This window comes from Erithacus rubecula (genome assembly GCF_903797595.1).
Source record: "Erithacus rubecula genome assembly, contig: scaffold_303_arrow_ctg1, whole genome shotgun sequence".
Lineage (NCBI taxonomy): Eukaryota > Metazoa > Chordata > Aves > Passeriformes > Muscicapidae > Erithacus > Erithacus rubecula.
The window spans coordinates 43,489-65,083 of NW_027636025.1; positions in this window are offsets into that span (position 1 = coordinate 43,489).

A 21,595-nucleotide genomic window follows, 5' to 3' on the forward strand; every position below is an offset into this window, starting at 1 on the left:
AAAGTTTTTTCTTTGTACCCTTTAAAGTTTGAGCTAGTTTTGCCTTCCTCCTAATCCCATTTCACAGCAGAAAAAGAGTAAATAATTCTAGTGAGTGCACTGGCGATTTGGCCAATGTTAAATCCACGACAAACTTAATATTGAACTCTACTTTCTTGACCTCTTCAGTTCAGGGATTCAGTGAGAAAAACTCTAAAGTATTTGTTCAAAACACCCAAACAAAAAAAGCCCCTGGGAGAAATTTAAGTTTTCAATTATTCTGTGATTAATTAGACAGATTTCAGTAGTGTATTTGAAGTGAATATGCTGTATACTATACTGAAAACAATGCAGGGAGAAGTATTTTGTCCTAATTTCTTTTTGTAATTATTGATTGATACTAGCAATCAAAGTCATTGATTCTCCAGTGCTGAGCGCTGCCGTGCCGGACACGCTGGATCTCCAGTACAAGCTGGAGCCCAAGGCAGCAAAGTGGCACCACTGACATTGCCAATGCATTTTTCTCCATTCCTTTGGCAGCAGAGTGCAGGCCTCAGTTTGCTTTCACCTGGAGGGACGTGCAGCACACCTGGAACCGACTGCCCCAGGGGTGGAAACACAGCCCCACCATCTGCCACGGGCTGATCCAGGCTGCACTGGAAAAGGGGAAAGCTCCAAAACATCTGCAATACATCAATGACATCATTGTGTGGAGGAACACAGCAATAAAAGTACTTGAAAAAGGAGAGAGGATCATCCAGATTCTGCTGGAAGGAGGTTTCACCATTGAGAAGAGCAAAGTCAAGGGACCTGCCTGAGAGATCCAGTTCCTGAGAGTAGAGTGGCAAGATGGACAGAGCCAGATCCCACTGAAATGAGCAATGAGATCATCACAGTGTCTCCATCAAGCAGCAAGAAGGAAACACAAGCTTTCCTAGGGGCCATAGGTTTTTAGAGAATGCATTCCTGAGTGCAGCCACATTGTGAGCTCTCTATACCTGGCCACCCTAAGAAGAACAATTCCAGCTGTGGCCCTGAACAACAACAAACTTTCACCCAGAGCAAGCAGAAAATGGCTCATGCAGTGCCCTTGGCCCAGTCAGGATGGGACCAGAGGTGAGGAATGTGCTTTACTCTGCAGACAAGAACAATGGCTTGTCCTGGAGCCTTTAGCAGAAGGTGCCTGGGGAGACTTGAGGCAGATCACTAGAATTCTAGAGTCAAAGTTACAGAAAGTCTGAAGCAAACTATACTCACAAAAAAAAAAAAAAAACCAAACCAAAACCAAAACAAAATATTATCCGCCTATAATAAGAAAGTTCAAGCCACCTCAAAAGCAATTTTCACAAAAGCACAACTCCTCTTGGCACCCTGACTCCCAGTGCTGGGGTGGATGTTTAAAGAAAAGGCTCCTCTACCCACCACGCCACCCACACCACATGGAGCCCATGGATTGCTCTCATCACACAGCACGGCCGGATTAGAAACACAAATCACCCTGAAATTTTAAAAACAGTTAAAACCGGACACAAGATAAAAACTTTAGTCTCACTAACCAAAAGGAGCAGAAACAAGTAAGCCAGGCTAAAAAGCTCCACCATACAACCAACTACCAGCACAAGAAACACGCTGTGCTCTTGTCACTGACAGTTTCTGTCTCATGGTTGAGATGAACCACAAGTGGAAAGTGGCCGCAGGGAGCCCCACACGACGAGTCACACAAGCTACTGAAGGAGAAGGTGAATCAAGTGCACTTGCTGAACTCAAAGCCATTCAGCTGGCCCTGGACACTGCTGAAAGGAGAAGTGGCCAAAGCTCTTCCTTTATACTGAATCGTAAATAGTAACCAATGCTCTGTGGAGTTAGCTAGAAAGGTAAAAAGAGGCCAGCTAGCAACATAAAGGAAAACCAATTGAGGCTTCTGATGAGTAGAAAAACACTGCCACTCAGACAAACTCTCTATCCAAGTCCATCATGTAGAAAGCCACGTCACCAAAAGTCAGGCTAATAAAGAACACTGAAACAAGGAGCAAGTAGATCAAGCTGCAAAAATAGAGATGTCACAAATAAATTTAAATTAACAACATAAGAGAGAGTTGTTCCTAGTCCAATAGGCGCACACTGCCTCAAGCCATGAAGGCAAAAATGCCACCTATAAGTAGGCACAAAACTGAAAAGCAGATTTAATTATAAATACCATATCTCAAGTTATCCATAACTGTAAGACATGGGCCAAAATCAAGCAAGCCAAGCCCATAAGGCCTCTCTAATATGGGGGGCAGTATTCCAAATATAAGTGTAAAGAAGCCAAGCAAATGAACTACATCACACTGCCTCAAACGCCCCCAAGGCAAGTGCTACGTTATCACAATTGTAGAATCCACCACTAGATTATAGAAACCTACCCTGTACCTCACACTACTACTCAAAACACCGTCTGAAGCCCAAAAAAGCAAGTCCTATAAAGACACAGCACTCCTGAGAGAATCGTCAGACAACAGGACCCATTTCAAGAACAGCCTTAGAAACACCTCAGCCAAAAACCAGGATATTGAATAAAAACATCATATCCCTTATCACACACCAGCTGCCAGGAAAGTTGAACTGTACAAGAGACTATGTAAGATTACTCTAAAGGCACTTGGCAGGGAAACATCCAAAAATTGTGAAATGAACAATTCCATGATGAACAGATCAATGTTCATTTTCTTCTTGAATAGGGATCATCTGGTCAGTGTTTTCATGTGGTTGGTGCTTGGTGAGCTGGTCAGCATGTGAAACCTGAGCTGTGATCACACTCTGCCCCAGGTGCAGGTCAGGGCAGACACCTTGATGGTCAGCAGCAAAGACCCAGGCATGTCTCATCTTAAGCCTGAAATGAGGCAAAGGTGATTCACAATAACTGGATTGGTTAGATCTTTTCTTTCTCTATTTCCAATCTCGCTGTCCTAAAATAGGAACAGCATCACCTGTTATGATTCTTTCTCTTGTGTTTACAATAAAGCAGAAATCTCTAGCCTGGGAAAAATCCTGGCTAGAGGCTGAGAAAGTTTCATGGCCTGAGAAAAATACTTAGAACTTGAGAAAAAGGCCAGCTAAAATGTGCCTAGGCCTTCAGCAGTGTCCACAACCGGGACTGGCACCGGCTGTGGGGATTGGTTGTGGCTTTAGATCTTCCCAGAGCAGAGCAGCTGCTGGCTGCTGTAAAGTTGTTTCTTGTCAAGGCACGTCAGGCTCCAAAGGCAAAGAGCCCAAGGCTCTCCAGTCCCTGTTCAATCTCTCTGCCATAAAGTCCCGATGGAAGCAGGAGCAGCTCTCTGCTGCAAGAGGTGGAAGCTGCGGCTGGTGCAGAGTCTCCAGAGGCAGATGCTCCCTGGCCTTTCTTCTTCTGTACTTTTCTTCTTCATCTTCCTCTTCTTCTCTCACGGGCTGGTAGAAGTGATGATCGTGATGGTGGAGGAGGGCAGAGCAAAGAGAGAGGAGTGAGAGACAGCTCTGGCTCCAATACACGGATTTGCTTTGACAAATTACCCAATGAGCCAAAACCGTGAACCTGACAAATTTCTCCTAAACCTATTAGAATTTCATAATACTAAAGTCTACATATAACTTGTGCACACGGCATATCTGTTCTATGTTAAGAATATATGAAATATTCCTAATGTAAATTTATTTTGCCTAGAATTAAGTTTTTAATGTCTCGATGCAGCCACTATTTTATAGAAGATTCCACGGCTTTTACTTTTTATGGTATTTAAAACATATTTCTATGTACTATACACTAAACTTCAACTTCATATCTATGCTACTTAATATTTCTAATTCCTTATACTAAAACTTAGATTTCTATTTAATGTCTGTGTGGTTTTGTGTATTTTAACTTCTCAAAATATTTTAAATTTAATTCTTGCATACTGTTCTCTCTCAGAGGGAAAAAGAGAGGCTTCTCTGTTCCACCCTCCAACAACCGGGAATGGGGACAGGGACAGAGAGTGGGGACTGGGAAAGGGAAATTGGAATGCAAATGTAAACAGGAACAGGGAATGGGAATATGGGAACAGAACAGGAAACATGGAAATAGAAACTGGGGAGAAAACATGGGATGGGGATTTAGAATATGCGACAGGGAACAGACATAGGGATAGGGCAGAAGGATTGGGAGTGGGAATATTGGGAGGGGACTGGAAATATAGAAATGGAAATATGGGAATGGGACTGGGATCAGGAATACTAGAAGGGGAAAAGGACAGGGAATATGGGACTGGGAATATGTGAACGGTAATCAGGCAGAGAATACAGGACAGGGAATGATACCAGGAATGGGATCTGAACTGGGACAGGGGCAGGAGTGGAGTGAGAAGGGAATGAGCTGGGGGCACGGGCAGTGACAGTGGGGAGAGGAGGATCCTGGACCAGGGACAGCAGGAGCTGGGTCAGGGGGAAACGGGGAGGGTGTCAGGGCAGGGGGTCCTTGATCAGCTGCCCCAGAACCTCTGTCAGCATCTCCCAGTGCAGCCAGAGCCACTGGGCCTGAAGTGCCCAAAGCCCTGAGCAACCCCCAAGGAAACCTGAAGTCCCTGGAACACAGGGTCCCCCACATCCTCTGGAAGATTCCCCTGTGTCTGAAGGAATGTCTTAGTTCAATGTCTTCATTTTTACCGCGGTACTGGTTGTCTGGGAAGGACAAAGAGAAAGGTAAAGAAAATCCAGGTCACAGGGAGCCAGCACGAAGCTTTTTCTGCACTCGGGGCACTCACAGGGCTTCTCTCAGTAGAGACGATGTTGGTGTTTCGTCAAGGTAGAGCTCTGTGAGAAGCTCTTCCCACACTCGGGACACTTGTAGGGTCTCTCCCCGGTGTGGATGCGCCAGTGAGTGACAAGTGTGAAGTTTCGCTTGAATCCCTTCCCGCAGTCGCGGCAGCAGAAGGGCCTCTCATCCCAGTGAGTGCAATAGTTCTTCAAAAGGCTGGAGCTGCTCTGAAACCTCTTCCTGCATTTATCACACTCATAGGGTCTCTCCCCAGTGTGGAAACTCTGGTGCTCAGTCAGGTGTGAGGTCTGGATGAATCTCTTCCCACAATCCTCACACTCATAAGGCTGGTAGCCAGTGTGGCTCCTCTGGTGCACAATCAGATTTGATATCTGGCTGAATCTCTTCCCACACTCCCCACACTCATAAGGCCTCTCCCCAGTGTGGATTCTCTGGTGCACAGCCTGGCTTGAGCTGCGGCTGAATCTCTTCCCACACTCCCCACACTCGTAGGTCCGTTCCCCTGTGTGGATTCTCCAGTGTCTGATCAGGTCAGATCTCCTACTGAAGCTCTTCCCACATTCCGAGCACTTGTGGGGCTTCTCCCCATGGTGAAGCTGCTCACGCAGCCCCAGCTCCGAGCTCTGGCCGCCTCCCCGGCCCGGGCTGGCTCTTTCCTGCTGGGATCCCCCGGCTGTGCGTTTGCAGCCCCTCCTGCTGCGGGATCTGCGGGGCTTTTCCTCCCTGTTGCATTCCTGCGCCGTGGAGCCGCTGCAAACGGCCTCTTGCCCGAGGCTGTGCCGCGGGGATTTGTCCTCCCTGCTGTCTGTGCTCAGCTCCTTGTCTGGGGGAGGAAGGACAAGGACAGGATGGGATTTGCCTCCGTGCCAGAGGGAAGGGCAGGGAGATCCCCCCAGGGCTATGCTGCAGCCGGGGCCATGCTGGGCTGGGAGATGGAGCAGGACACACGGGGAAAGGGGCACTGACTTCCTCCTCACCTGCCTGGGGCTCCCAGGACATCTTCCTCTTCCTCATGTGCTTCTCCTCTTTCTTCTTGGTTCCGAGGTTTGGGAAATCCTGGTTTGGAGGGGAAAAACAGGGCTGAGCATGTTGGGTTTGATGGTGGCTCTGCCCAAGGGCAGCTGGAGCAGTCAGCGCCCCTTTCAGCCTCGGGGGCCCGGAGCCCGCTCAGCACCAACCTCCCGCACCCCTCCAGGCTGCCGGGGATCCCCCGGCTCCGGGATCTCCCTAAAACACTAATTTTACAAAATTAGGATTTTAGTTACCATACTGAAAATAATTAAAAGTGAGAAGTTAAAAGGGAATATTTATCTGACATTTAAATAATTACTTGTCTGTCATTTCATGTTTGCTCAGCTTCACTTACAAGAGGTGAAGAAAAACTAGTGAGTTGACCCAAAGGAACATAGACAATGCAACCAGAAACACATTCTTTGAAAAACTGGACTGTCCCCAGAAATCATTTGTATTGTCATTGATAGAAAACATGAAGAGTTTAGGGGGAGAAAGATGAGCCTTAGTTCCTTCTTTTAAGACCCCTCCTCACAAACATGACCCCAAACTCAATTTAAGAAGTCAAACATGCATACTTAATAGCTATTCAAGTTAATTACCACAGAAAGCAGGGGATGGGAGGGGCTGTCATTATGAATACGTATTTGTTTGAATCCTTTGTCAATAAATAGACTGTGATCACCTGTGATATTGCAGTGCGTCTTAGAGGACTACCTCACGCTGCTGCTCAGAGCTGAATAAACGCTGAATAAACGTACGCTCTCTAACTTTAAATTGTTAGATTGTTAAATTGTTAATTTGTCCGCCACAGTTAACTATCGGTATTACACCAATACTCATATTTTGGTCAATCCATTGGCGACTATGTTGGGACCATGTTCTCTCTGGCCGAGGGGCCAGCTGGGTTTGGGACCCCACTAGGAAGCCACCTGGGATCTTCCCTGGAAGAGGGCTCCTTTTCCTCACTGGCACCCCAGCGAGCAGAACTAGAACTGCCGGAGATATGGACAAAAAGGTATGTTTAAAACATATAGACAAGTACCTGTAAGAGAGGCAAACTGGTAAGACGCTGCGAGAAGTCGAGCGTAAAGTGAAAAAGCCTGAAGTGAATTTGTTTGTAAGTTTCCATGGAATTTGGTAGTGGTTTGTGTTCCAGGTGGGGCTGTAACAGCAGCAGGAACTCTTGCCCCGTAGTGGGGGATAGCGGCGGGCCGGTCGTGGCTGCCAGGAGCAGAGCTGGCGCGGCAGTGGGTCGGCAGAGCTCGGGCAGTGGCAATAACAGCATTGCCAGTATTGCTGTGGCACAGGAGTGTCACGGTCCACTCAACCCAAGCGGGAGTCATGATGGTTCATTCAACCCCAGGGTGCAAAACACAAAAAGCAAGAGACTCAGGTTTTATTCAGCAGCAAGCAGCAATGCACTTTATTGCGTGCTACCAATTCAGTTTTGGAATAGAAGAGAGAGAGAGAAAGAGGTAAAAGAAACAAAGTAAAAGGGGAGAGAGAGAGAAAGGATGGGGATATACCTACCAACAGATGGGACCCATCCTCATGGTCGTCCGACGATAGATGTGTCTTCAATCTGTTGGGGAGAAAGAGATCTCAAAGTCTTCTTTAAGAAAGTCACTTTTTATAGTCCTTTTCCAAAGCGAGTGGTCTCTGGCCAAAAGGTGGGAGATGATATTGTATATGGAAATCGTTGCTCTAAGAAACAGGTGCTGGAACAGGATGCTATAACCACTACCCTGCTCGAGAGCAGTGTACCATGGCAAGCACCAAGCACACCCACAAACAGTTCCTTGGAATGCATCCACCTTGGCCAGGCCAGAACTCAGGTCCAGAGCGAGTGGGTGTGGTCCAGGGTCTAAGTCTCTGATGATGGTCGTGAGGCACAATGGGTTATAGCTAACAAAGTAAAAGGAGAGAGAGAGAGAGAAAGGATGGGATATAGCTACCAACAGACGGGATGCATCCTTGTGGTTGCCTGACGATAGACGCGTCTCTAATCCGTTGGGAAGAAAGAGATCACAAAGTCTCTTTAGGAAAGTTACTTTTTATAGTCCTTTTCCAAAGTGAGTGGCCTCTGGCCAAAAGGCGGGAAGATTTATGGATTATTGTGTGTGGAGATTGTAGCCCTATGACACAGGTGCAGAACAGGGTGTGATAACCAGCACCCTGCAGCATCCCATGACAAGCACCAGGCACAGCTACAAACAGCCCTTGGCCCACAAGCATCCACCTCGGCCAGGCCAGAGCTCTGGATCAGGGCAAGTGGTGCAATCTCAGGGCCCAGTCTCTGATGATGGTTCTGAGGCAGATCAGAGAAATTTCGGACAGACCCTTACACAGGGGTAGTGTCCAGAGCGGAGCAGGCAGTTCTCAAAGACATTGAGAATGAGCATCTCTTCAGATTGTTTTCAAAACTAATTTATTTAGCTTCACATTGTGAGCATCCATTCCATGTGATGCATGTGAGGTCATACACTGATTTACCAGGTGAGATTGCAGGAGGATAAGGCAGACTCCCTGGCTGCCCCAGCTAGCCACCAGCAATACCATCAGAATGGGCCAGGTCTGATCCATCAGTTCCTGTAAACACGGAGTCAGGCTCGAGGCATTGTGGCCACCTGTCCCAGCTGCCAGCTCCAGGCCATGCCATCACTGGGTATGGGATTAAACCCCCGGGGCCTTGACAGCTGTAAAGTGTGGCAAACAGACATCACAAACATTCCCACTTTTGGTCGCCTCAAATACATTCATATAAGCATTGACACATATTCAGGTGCAGTTTATGCCTCTGCTCACACAGGAGAAAACGCTGTGCATGCCAAAGAACACCTAGTGCAAGCCTTTTCAGTGCTGGGGATCCCTAGGGAAATTAAGCAGTAATGGCCCAGCATATGCATCCAAGGAGTTCCTAGAGTTTGTCCAGCCGTGGGGAGTGGAACATAAAACTGGCATCCCCCACTCCCCCACAGGCCAAGGTGTGATCGAGCGTGCCCATCAGACACCCAAGCAGGTCCTGGAAAGACAGAGCAGTTCAAATGTGTGGATGTCTTCACAGCAGAAGCTCTGCAAAGCCATGTTTACTATGAATTTTCTAAATTGCTCATTTGAAAATATGAGTCCACCTGTGCTACGTCACTTCAACAGTGGTAATCAGTTCAAATTGTCCCAGCGTCCACCAGCCTTGATTAGGGACCCAGAAACTTGGGAAACCAAAGGTCCCTGTGACTTTGTTACCTGGGGTGGGTTATGCATGCGTAGCCACTCCCTCGGGCCCTCGGTGGATTCCCCAGAAGTGGGTGAAACCTTTTGTCCCCAAGCATCCAGCTCTGGCAGAAGGGGATAAGCAAGCAGCCACTGCTTCAAAAACAAGACGCCACTGGAAAGAGGACAGAAAATCTACCCAAGATGTGGCTACATTCCAGCAGACACAGAGACTTTTAGCATGCTTTAAAAATGTTTGTTTTTCCTTTTAGAGAAAACCTGATGCATTTCTTTTAACTTTGTTAAACAAAAAATGGGGAGATGTTGTATTTCACTGCATGTTTTGTACTGTACTGCACTAAATTATGTGAAGTTGGTTGACCCCTTAGCCCCTCCCCACCAGGTCAGCCCCACTGGCTGCAACTTGGTTTCCCCTCCTCTGACCTAAGATTTGAAATTCCTCACCACTCCTTTGTTTGCCTTCTTTTTCCCCTGGACCCCTTCAGGAATAAAGCTTGGATTATCCTGGGAAGAAGAACTTCCTAGGTCTTTTGCTTTCTCTATGCCAAATTCCCTCCATCTCTGACTCAGAGCTAGCCAGAAGAATGGTCAGAGAGTGGGGAGGATCACGGCACTGCAGCACCATCAGACTCTCCCTCTTTAAAGCAGGGGGAGGGTTGAGGGTTTCTCACCAGCTGAGGAAAAGTGCTCCTTCAGCATCTCCTCCATCTCCTTCACTAGAACCCCCATCCAGCTCCAGGTGGGCTGTGGGGCATGGTCAGGGCCTGGGGCAGCATCCCTAGTCTCTGGGGCAGGGTCTGGCTCTGGGGCAGCATCAGGCTTTAGGGCAGCATCCCTATTTCCTGGGTTAGGTATCAGGGTTGTTATCCCAGTCAATCCCCCCTTATCTTTGAATGCTAATTAGAACATGCCTATCAGCAACACCAGCTACTGTGTGATATCATTAGCATTTAGAGTGGATCTGAACTCCTTGAAAACTGGTGGGGTGGACTGAAAAAACTGGGTGATGGGTTGGGGGAAGATTTCCCCTGCTGTCACTTCCTCACAATAAGTGCCATTATTGAAGTAACTCCAAAACCACACAGTTAGAGTGTGATACCTCTAGATCCATGTGACTGTGTTCCAGAGGAAGTTAAAAATCCATCAGTGCCTCACCTGGTCAACCCACCAAATGAATGGGATAATAGCTACAGTAATTTTGGTGAGGGGACCCATGTTCAAATAAAGGCTTGCAAATGGGAGAGATGTATCTGTGATCACATGGAGCCCAAGCCAGATTAACCTGGACAACATGGTCAACCTAACAGAAAACCTCAGGTAACTCAAGAACTGTTATTCCTTTTTTCACCCTGCCCTCAATGCCCTCAGGCCCCACTGTCTGGGCACCAAAATCTGTCCTGGTTTGGAGGACAGGTATTTGCCAAGAACAGCAGGAGCTCCTTCCAGGATGGAGAATGTAAACCCCCTCCCTCCTAATTGTTATAATTTTGCAATCAGGGGCTCTCAGGCAGAGATATGGGGGTAGGAGGACCAGCTCTTTACTAATATATCTAACCAGAAAACAAAAACAACAGCAGCTATGAAAATGAACAACAAACAGAACAGCAATTAAGCTCCAGTCCTTTTTGGCCACAGACACTTTTCCTGGACTCAGTACCTGTGGTGGGCACAGGGCGGGTCCCACGCAGCTGTGGAAGGCTGGGACAATGTCAGCAATGTCCCAGGTGGGAGAAGGGATGGAGCAAGGACTCCCTGCTCACCACAGGGGTTGTGGCACTCGGCTGCATGTGCAGAGGCAGCAGCTGGAGCGGGGCAGGCAGCAGTGCAGTGTCCCACAGCAGAGAACCTGGCTTCTGGTGTTGGGATGGCAGGGGTGGAAGTGAGCAGCCCCCAGACATCTTCCTCTGACCCCACCGGCAAGCACAAGGGCCAGACCCTGCCCAGCTACTCCCCATCTCTTCTGTCACTTGCCATCATGAGCTAGGGTGCAGCACAACAAGCTTCCTTAGCACCATAACAGGGAAAATTCCACAGAGAAAAAAAGGAAGGGAACAAACCCCAACACCCAACACAGCCACAGCAGCCTTAGTTCAAGGGCCCTGTTTAGATAAGGGTCTGCAAATGGGAGAAATATAGGCACGACCACATGGCACCTGAACCAGGGCAAGCCAGACCACACGATGCCACCTAATGAGGTTTTATATCCAGCACACAGAGCCCATAGTGAGGATATTTAATTGCAACAAAAATTGGTTAAATTGCAAAACAAAACAGCAAATTAAGAACCTTGTGAAAATTTTACTAAAAAAAAGTGGGGGAGAATCATCCCTCTCCCCACTCCAACATGTGAGGTGTTACATAGGGTCTATTAGAGCACTGGGGTGTGCTTGCTAGTCTAGACAAATCAGCTGGGAGATCAAGTATTTGATGATTTCATTAGAGAAAAGTGGTCAATTGATGCAGACCTGGCTGGAGGGAGTGCCCAAAAATGGGGAAAAGATAGAAAGACACCACAACAAATCCTATAGCACCATGGACCAGCCCCTGGGAACCTTAATGAATTCACGTGAGAGAAAAGAAAATCCACCAATATTTTGTGCAGCATAATTAGATTAAAAACAAAATATTATTCTCATTCTTACTATTATGATTAATATTCACACTATTATTATTGCTGAAGTTGTTGCTGTTATTACTGCTATTATTCTATTATGTACTAAGGAATATATTACCAGTCCTAGAAATAACAATCCATTGGCCAACTCCAGCTCCTGACCTTCCTGCTGACAAATCCAGGGAAATGAAGAACAGGACATTTCACCATGAGATGGAATCACATTACCTATTTACAGGAGGAGAAGTTTGACGAAAATTAAATTACTCAAACTGCTGTTTCCAAATAGATGATAACTGGAAAGTGGTAAAACAGGTCACAAAGGAAACAAGAAAGTAAATCATGCACCAGTCTAAACAGGAAAAGAAAGGCAATGGGACACGTTTTCGTGGTTCCCTGGCAGACCATGGGTTAAACGAATGCTGTTCCTCCTCTGATGTGCTGCAGCAACTCTCATCTTTTTCCCATGCAGACACCTTGCTGAGTGCAGCTCATTCAGCAGCTGAGCAAGGGGATGCAGGTGGCAGCCAGGCCTCCTGAGCTGGACACGGCTACAAAGGACAGGGAGGGAGGGACTGAGAATAATCCCAAAATCAAGAAACACCCAGGAAGAAAAATACAGGGTCAGTGAGTGAAATTGCCTTGGGGATAGGGCCAGAAACTTGTACATGAGAAAGCAATGGGAGAAATCTTCACTTTCAGAAAATGTTATTAATTCACACGGACTGCTGCTCACCCAAGATCCTACTCAATTCCTGAACTTCGAGAAGGAGAAACACTTAACAGTGAAAATCGGATGTTATACTAAAGGAGGGGTGCATAATAAGAAGGACACGCAGCAGGCAGATCGGGAAACCTGAACCTTCCAAGTATCTTTTCTTTTTCTCGGGAAAGGGAGAGGGAGATGCAGCCCGGGAAATGAGGGTAAAAAGGAGGCTGCGTTTTAGAGATAGCATGACAAATGCCCATAGCCTCTCCCTTTGTTCATTAATAAAGTCACTTTTACAGGACTCCTCTGTCTCCTTTGCGCACACAAACCTCTGGCCACGTGAATTTTCCCGCACAGCCCCTGGGCCTCTCTCAAACAGCCCTTGTCCGGCTCGGACTCCCGCCGGGGCTCCAGGTGGGTCCCGGCTCCATCCCAGCCTCACTCCCAGCTCGCACCGCCCTCAGCTCCCGCTCACCCCGAGCTCCCGGCGGGTCAGGGCAGCAGCGGCTCCTTGGCCCGATGCCCGGGCCGGGCCCAGCGCGGAGCCGCTCCTCAGGCGAGGGTTCCGAGCAATGGCGGAGCGAGTGGAAAAGATCGCGCACAGAGCCCGCCCCTCGCTGCGATTGGCTGATTCTGCCGTCACTCCGCCTTCTCGCGCGCTGATTGAGCAAAACCGGGACAAGCCCGACCCCGGTTCCGCCGCCGTCATGATCCCCCCTTAAAACGGGGCTTTGGGGCTGTGGCCCCAAAAAAACCCTAATATGGGGATGAAAAAGCACCCTTGTAGTGGTGGGATTCCCCCCCCAAAAGAACCGTGAAAATAGAAAAACTCCTGTTCGAATGGACCTGAATAGCCTTAAACGTCCTCAAAGAGGGACAGGATCCCCTCCTGTGCTGGGGCCGCTCTGAGCCGGGAACTCTCCCATTCGCTGCACTCGGGGGAGCCCCGAACGACGACGGGTCCTGGGCTGAGCCCCCCACTCAGCCGGGGGTGCGGAGGGAACTGGGGGGGCTGGGACGGGGCTTGGGGGTCCTGGGGTTAACTGGGGGACCCTCAGTGGGTCCCACTTCCCGCTGTCCCCCCCCCCCACCTCTTTCATATTTGCACCTTAAAAGGTCCGCTCCCCCCAGCTGGTTTTGGGGGGTCACCGGGCCTTTTCCCTTCGTGTGCCGGCCCGGCCACGCTGCCAGAGGGTCGGAGGAAGGGGAGGAGGAGGAGGAAGGATAAGGAGGATCGAGAGGAGGCACCACGTGCGTTCCCCGCTCTCTGTATCCGCAGCTCCTTCGCCCCCAGACCATCGCCCCCCGCATCCCGCAGGTGCCCGGGGAGGGGGAGCTCGCACCAAATATCCTGGGTGGGTTTTTTGAAGGGAGCGGGGGAGGGTTTGGAGCTGACACGAAATATATTTGGGGCTCCCTGTTTCATAATTTCAGCCGGTGCGGGCGGAGCGATGTTTGGAGCTTGCAGCGCTCCCGAGCCGAGCCGCAGATGCCCCTCGGGGGGACATCAGGGGGTCCCCGGGAGGTGTTTTTGGGGGTCCTGGTGCCGGTGGCGGCAGAGCAATGGCCGAGCACCGCAGCCGCTCTCGCAGGTGTCCCCTGGGCTCTGCGGCGCCGCGGGGACAGAGCCCGGGGCCGGGGCTGGGTCCCTGCTGCCAGCAGGGCGCTGCCCAGGCTCCAAACGCTCCTGCAGCTCTGGCAGCCTCGGGGCCGAGACCATCCCTGGGGATCCTGGGCAGTGCCCTGCACCCTCTGTGGGGAGAACCTTGCCTGAAAATCCAACCTAAATCCCTCCTGGCACAGCTCCAGCCGCTTCTTGGGTGCTGTCCCTGTGCCAGGGTACAGACCCTGTGGCTGTTCCTACATTATTAATAAACTTTTATCTTTTGTGAATTATTCAATTATTATTCTTACTCTTACTCTCCTTGTTCTTTCTACTTGTTTTCTTCTTGTCTTCTAATATGTACATTAAATATCTATTATTATTCTATACGTGTATTTTCCATGTTCTTCAGGCAGCAGGCTCAGCCCAGCCCCAGAGCTGCGCTGCTGCTGCAGTGCTGTGTGCGCTGCTCTGGCTCTTTGGCTGCACAGCCCCTGCAGCTGCTGCCACAGGGATGTGTCAGGAACAGCACAGAGCTGCTGCTGCCTCAGCTGGGGCTGCACCGGGGAAACCCCTCCCGGCCTGCACAGGGTGCTCAGGGCAGGCAGGGCTGCTGAGAACACACCCGGCCTGGCTCCAGGGAATCAGTCCTGAGGGGATTTTGGAAGGAATTTTCCCTAGGAGGGTGGTCAGGGCCTGGCACAGAGTGCCCAGAGAATTCAGGTGACTGGGAAATTATTTTGTATGAATATTACAATATATTGTAAATTCGTGTATTTATATCATGTACTGTAATAAAAATACACAATATGTAAAAACCCCAAATTGCTAGTTTTTTATTCTATCAATTTTATTTTCATTTCTGTATTCTTAAATTGTACTGTTTTCCTTTTTTCTAACTATTCTTCTCTGCTATTCTAACTGCTTCTTCTTCTTTGCTATTCTAACTATTCTTCTCTGCTTCTTCCATGTGTTTCTAAATTTTTATTCCTATTCCTATTTTATTCCTATTCCTATTCCTATTCCTATTCCTATTCCTATTCCTATTCCTATTCCTATTCCTATTCCTATTCCTATTCCTATTCCTATTCCTAATCTTCTATGAAATCCTCAATTTTGAGTATTCTTCTTATATGCATTTTGAAATTTTTCATGGTCTTCTCTCTATTCTTAGTCTTCATCTTCATTGTCTTCATCTTTATCTGTGTTGTCATCAACATCTTCACTTTTGTCCTCTTTTTTTGTGGTCCTCATTGGCTTTGTCACTAGTGTCGTCTTTATCTTCTTCCCTGTCTTCGTCTTTGTTTTCCTCTTCATTCTCTTGTTGTCCTTGTTGTCTTCATATTCTTCATCCTCTTCACCTTCCTTTTCTTCTCCATGCCCCTGTGCTGACCGGAGCAGCTGCTGCTGCGTCACCAGAGGAGCGGGACCGGTGGGAGCGGGGCCGTCCCGTTCCAGCCCCAGCCTGGGGGAGCCGAGCCAGGCAGGGAAAGCACAGCCAGAGACTCCATGGGAGCTGCTTGGTGTGCCTGCACAGGAGGGCAGAGCCACAGGGCCACCAGGGCTGAGCCTCCTGCTGCACGGAGCTGCTCCTCATCTCCCTCAGTCCTCGGGCAGTGGCCTCAGGCAGGGACAGCGGAACAGCCCCCGCAGCGCCCGCAGCGCCCGCCTGGAGCGGGAGGGACGTTTCCTGGGGGCACACGGCTGCCCATGGAGGGCCTGGGCGGGAGAAGCCGCGTGTCCCACGGGGGCTTGGCCCTGCAGGGAGGGAGACGAGGCACGGAGCGGCCCTGGGCTGCACGACTCCACTTGCTGCTCCTCAACCCAGGCCTCTCAAGGGACGGGCACTGGGAGCCCCTCTGACACAGAATCTCTCCATCGGTTCTCTGCTTTGTTTTCTTCTGGTGGCAGCTCCAGGATGCTCACCTCATCCCACTCATCCTCCTCTGGGCTTGAGGGCTGACTCCAGATGTCATTGTCATTCTTGACTTCGTTGTCCTCCTCCATGACATCACTGTCATCGCTGTCCCATCGGGCCAACTCTTGGCTGTCTGTCCAAGTTTAGGACAAATTTGGGGAAAAAAGAGCTCCAAAGGGCCCCCCCCCCCCTTTTCTTTTTTACAATTCCTTCCTTCAATGAGCTCAGAAAGAATTGTTCTTGTGGTGAAAATGGAAAAAACTTTTTATTAACAAAAATACAAAAGAAACACTCCCCCAACCCAAACCCAGATGAGACGAACCCAGCCGGTCCTCGCCGGGGAGAGTGGCAGAGCCTCCCAAGCCGACCTCCAGCAGCGGCCCCCGAAGTCCAGATCCTTGTCCTCCGGAGTCGGTGCAAATCCCTGGAGCAGGGAGAAGGGAGAGAGGGGGAGGGGCAGCCGGGAGCAGGCCCAAAGCAAGCCCAAGACAAGCTAAAGCGAGCCCAAGACAAGCAAAAGCAAACCCAAGACAAGCCAACACGGGGGCACAGACAAAACAGCTGGGGGAAAAGGGAAAAAACGGCCAAAGAAGCCAGGGGAGGGGGTCACAGCTGAGCAGACGGCAGAGAGCAAGACACAGCCCACAACCGAAGCGCAGCAAGAGAGAGAGTGCCGGAAAACACCAGCCTAGATAAAACCATCCGAGGGAGGGACCGGCAGCTGCACGGGGGAAGCAAGGAGAGGAGCCAGTCCAAACATCAGCCCATAACACTGTCACTGTCTTCCCACTCGTTAACCTCTTGGTGTATCTCTCCATCTTCTTCCCACTTGTACAGCTCCTGCACTCTGACACTTTCCTTGCGTTTGTGCAGCTCTTCATGGGTCTCATCAGGGCACTGGCAAATCTCCTGAACGCACAGACACACCTCGAATTTGTACAGCTCTTGGCTCCTCCTGGCTTCCCACTGGCAAATTTTTTGGACTGTCTGAACGTGCTGTTTGCACGCCTCTGTCACAATCACATCTTCCCATTGAGAAAGCTCCTCTTTGCTATGGTCTTCCAATGGGAAAAGCTCCTCCTCCTCATGGCCTTCCCAGCAGCTAAGCTCACGGTCCATGTCAGCAAAGGGCCTCTCCTCCTCCTCAGTCTGTGAGAATGGCAGGGCTGACCTGACACAGCCCCTGACCACTGCCCGCTGGGGGCTTCCAGCCAGCTGGACAAGGGACTGGCAGACCTGGAGTTGGAGTTCCCTTTGTTGTTCTCACTGTCTCTCTCTGTCGCTATTGGAGTCGTTCGCCGACGGGTCCTGGGAGCTGCTTCCTCCTCACAGAGCGGCTCTCCTGGGACTGAGCACTCCAGGGCTCTGCGCCCCTTAAATACCCCAAGGCCAGGGTAGGGCTCCCTGATGTCACAATGGTCTGTGGCCACCACCACGTCCCACTTCACAAAGGGCCATGACACGAAGCGCCTGTGCCACCAAGGGCCACCCCCGGCACCCCAGGAGCAGTGGAGCAGCCAGGAACTGTCTGGGAGCAGCCCTGGACTCGTGGCCTTGTGGCCCCTGCTGTGCCCAGAGCCCTGAGAGGCTTTGGCCACGCTGGCACACGCCAGCCCCAGCCCCAGGCTGCAGAGCCCTGGGTGTGCAGCTGCGCTGGCCAGGCACGAGCAATTGGCCCCAGGGCCGTGCCAGGGCTGGGGCTGCCTTTGGTGGCTTTGTGCTCGTCTGTCACCTTGAGCATCTGCACAGACAGATCCCGGGAGTTGCTTCCTCCTGCCGGAGCAGCTCTCCTGGCACTGGGCACCCCGGGCCCTGCAGTGCCCCTAGAAACCCTCAGCCAGGGCGGGACTCTCTGCTGTCCCAAGGCTCTCTGGCCACCACCATGTCCTGTGTCATCAAGGGCCCGACACAGAGCGCCCGAGTCACCAAGGGCCACCCCAGCACCCCAAGAGCAGCGGGGCAGCCGGGAACGGGCCCGGAGCAGGCCCGGCCTTGGGGACAGTTTTGGTTTTGCAGGGCCTGGCTCTTGACAGTGACGGCCCCACAGAGGTGGCTGCTGTGAGAAGCTGCTGTGAGCTTCTAGCATGTCTGGCAGAGCCAAATCCTGATGGCTCTGATGATGGACACACTGCTGACCAAGGCTGGGCCAAGGAGAGGGGTGGGAACTCCTCGATTATAACCTATTAAGAGAAAAAAAAATTCAAAACAAAACAAAAGAAAAAAAAAAAAAAAAAAAAAAAAAAAAAAAAGGGAGTCAGGGAAGAGGAGGAAGTGAGAACATATGAGGGAAGCAATGTGGAGACACCAGGGTCAGTGGAGTTGGCCAGGCAGGAGCTGCTCCAGGAGCTGGAGCTGAGATTCCTCTGCAGCCGTGCTGATCACCATGCTGAAGCAGCTGTGCCCTTGCAGCTTCTCATCTCATCCTCCAATGCTCTTCACACTCAGTTTGCAGTGAACAACCTATCGTACATGGACTGCTAAAAACACAAATAAAAATGACTTCTTGGATTGTCTTCAAGTACCATGAATTTAATACTGGGCTCTGGGACTGAAGGGGAAAATCCACCAATGGCTTGGAGAGAGGAAAAAGGAAATCTGGACACTTTGCTCTTGTGCAACACAGTTGCATTTTTAGTTTTATTAGAGTGTAGAAGTAACTTGTGACATTTACTTATTTACTAGGTTTTCACTACATTAAGGGAGTTCTAAATCATAATTCAAATTCTGTTTATTATCATAATTCTCCCTCCCCGTTTCCTCATCTACATATCTTACCATTCTACTTATCATTCCCTTTCTTCTCCTACGGATTTTCAAATTCTTGTTCCTATTACTCCTCTTCTATGGATTCTAAATTTACTATTCATATCACTATTCCTCTTCTCTAGCCTTTTAAGTTCTAATTCCTCTTCTTCTATGTATTCCTAAATAACTCTTCCTATTCCTCTTCTATGTATTCCTAAATTCCTAGTCCTAGCGCTTGTCCTCTTCCTCTACGTATTGCTAATACCTTATTCCTGTCCTACAGTTTCTCTTCAATTTATTTTTAAAATAGTCTTCTGCCTTTTCTCTTTGTCTTTGTTATTATCTTTGTCTCCTTCATCTCTGTCTTCTTTACTGTTCTTGTCATCTTCATTTTCTTCAAAGTCTTTATCCACATCATTGCCTCTGTGATCTTCATGTTCCCCTTTGTCATCGTCATTTCGTCACCTTTTTGCCATCTCCATCTTCTCCATGCTCCTGTTCTCTGGTGGCCTACAGCTGGCCTGGAGGCCTCACAGTTATAAAAGATTTCACCTTTATAACTGAATGTGATGGATTGTGTAATTCCGTTGATGGTGTAACTGGGCCAGGGGCCGGTTGGAGAGCAGGCCCAGGCCCTTGGGGGTTCAGCTGCTCTTGGCTGCTTGGCCGGGTGGCAACGAGCTCGAGCAGTGACAATGACCCGCATGCGCCTTCTCAGCTAGAGAAGGAGCCAAGGCCTCTGTAACGTTGGCTGCTACTGCAATGCCTTTGGTGTGTTTGTGTCACATTCCTGCCTTGGACACATCACTGGGACACTGTTCCTGTTCCCGTTGGTGCCTGGTGCCGTTGTTCAGAGAGCCATGGGTGCTGCAGCCCTGCAGGGAGGGCAGCTCTGGAGCAATGGCTGCTGTCACTGCTGTGTCTGTGCAACTCCTCGGGCCGTGGCCTCAGGCAGGGACAGCGGAACAGCCCCCGCAGCGCCCGCAGCGCCCGCCTGGAGCGGGAGGGACGTTTCCTGGGGGCACACGGCTGCCCATGGAGGGCCTGGGCGGGAGAAGCCGCGTGTCCCACGGGGGCTTGGCCCTGCAGGGAGGCAGATGAGGCACGGAGCGGCCCTGGGCTGCACGGCTCCGCTTGCTGCTCCTCAACCCAGGCCTCTCGAGGGACGGGCACTGGGAGCCCCTCTGACACAAAATCTCTCCATCGGCCTTTTCTGTTCCCTGTCCCATCTTCTGTATCTCCATCCCATATTCTCTCTCCAGTTGCTATTTCCATATTCCCTGTTGTGAGAGTCCGTCTGAGCCTCTCGTCTGTTTCTGCCCAACGACCCTCGCCTGAGGCCTGCGCTGGCCAGGGATGGGAGGAACGCCAAGGAACTGTTCCGCAGGTGATGCCTACCAGGACTGGTTTCTCATGACAACTAGTCACGGGGCGCTGACTCAACAAAGCTCCCACAGATGGAAGAACAATGGACTGGTCCGGTATGGGCTGCCCTCTGTGTGTTCATAACCACAAAGATGGTTTGGTGTGCCTTGAAACGTCCTGTTTCCACCTGTTCCTCAGGGTAACGATCTCCACATACAATAGTCCATAAATCTTCCCACCTTTTGGTCAGAAGCCACTCGCTTTGGGAAAGGACTTTAAAAGTGACTTTCTTCAAGGAGACCCCCGAGATCTCACCAGACAGCAACAGACATCTATTGGCTGCTCCACGAGGATTCGTCTGCCCATCTTGGTAGCTATAATCCCAATCCCCCTTTCTCTCTCTCTCTCTCTCAGTCCCACTATCGCATTTTGGTTGGCATTAAATAAAGTGCATTTATGTAAATGCAAACTGGTTTTGTCCCCTGCTGTGTCTTTTGCGCTCTGAGATCCATAAAAGAACCTGTCACGACTTCCACTTGGGTTGGGCGGATCATGACACACCTCAACAGCACACAGCCAGCAGTATCAGATGAATCAAGATGCCATTATCCCCACCCATAAAATTTGGCTAGAATGTCAAAGGGTGCTCAGTAAAACCCACTCACCCTTCAACAGCACCAGTTTCCCTGTGGGCAAGTTTGACAGACAATAGAAATTGACTGCAGGCTATTGTGCCTTGAATGAAGGGACTCCACTGTAGGAGCTAAGACAGAGTGCTGTGGATTTAATTAGCATAAGCAGCTTGATAACCAAGATGCCTTGGCAAGAGCAAACACAGCTTTGAAGACTCCATGAAGATTGGATCAAGACTGGTGACAGGAAAGAAGAATGAATAAAATAGAAATGTTGTAAAATGTGCAAATTTGTCTGTGTGATTTTTAATGCAAACAATGTGTTAGAAAATTACCAGCTTTCCTAAAAATGGTATATAAGCACATGTAGCTGAGAGTAAATTTGGATTCTGATCAGCTGTCAGTAGACCCCCTCTCTCTCCCAGTCGTTGATTCTCCAGTGCTGAGCGCTGCCGTGCCGGACACGCTGGATCTCCAGGAGGAGCTGGAGCCCAAGGCAGCAAAGTGGCTCCATTGACATTGCCAATGCATTTTTCTCCATTCCTTTGGCAGCAGAGTGCAGGCCTCAGTTTGCTTTCACCTGGGGGCACGTGCAGTACACCTGGAACCTGCTGCAGGGGTGGAAACACAGCCCCACCATCTGCCACGGGCTGATCCAGGCTGCACTGGAAAAGGGTAAAGCTCCAAAACATCTGCAATACATCAATGACATCATTGTGTGGAGGAACACAGCAATAGAAGGATTTGATGAAGGAGAGAGGATCATCCAGATTCTGCTGGAAGGAGGTTTCGCCATGGAGAAGAGCAAAGTCAAGGGACCTGCCCAAGAGATCCAGTTCCTGGGAGTAGAGTGGCAAGATGGACAGAGCCAGATCCCCACTGAAATGTTCAATGAGATCATTACAGTGTCTCCAAGAAGCAGCAAGAAGGAAACACAAGCTTTCCTAGGGGCCATAGGTTTATGGAGAATGCATTCCTGAGTGCAGCCACATTGTGAGCCCTCTCTACCTGCTC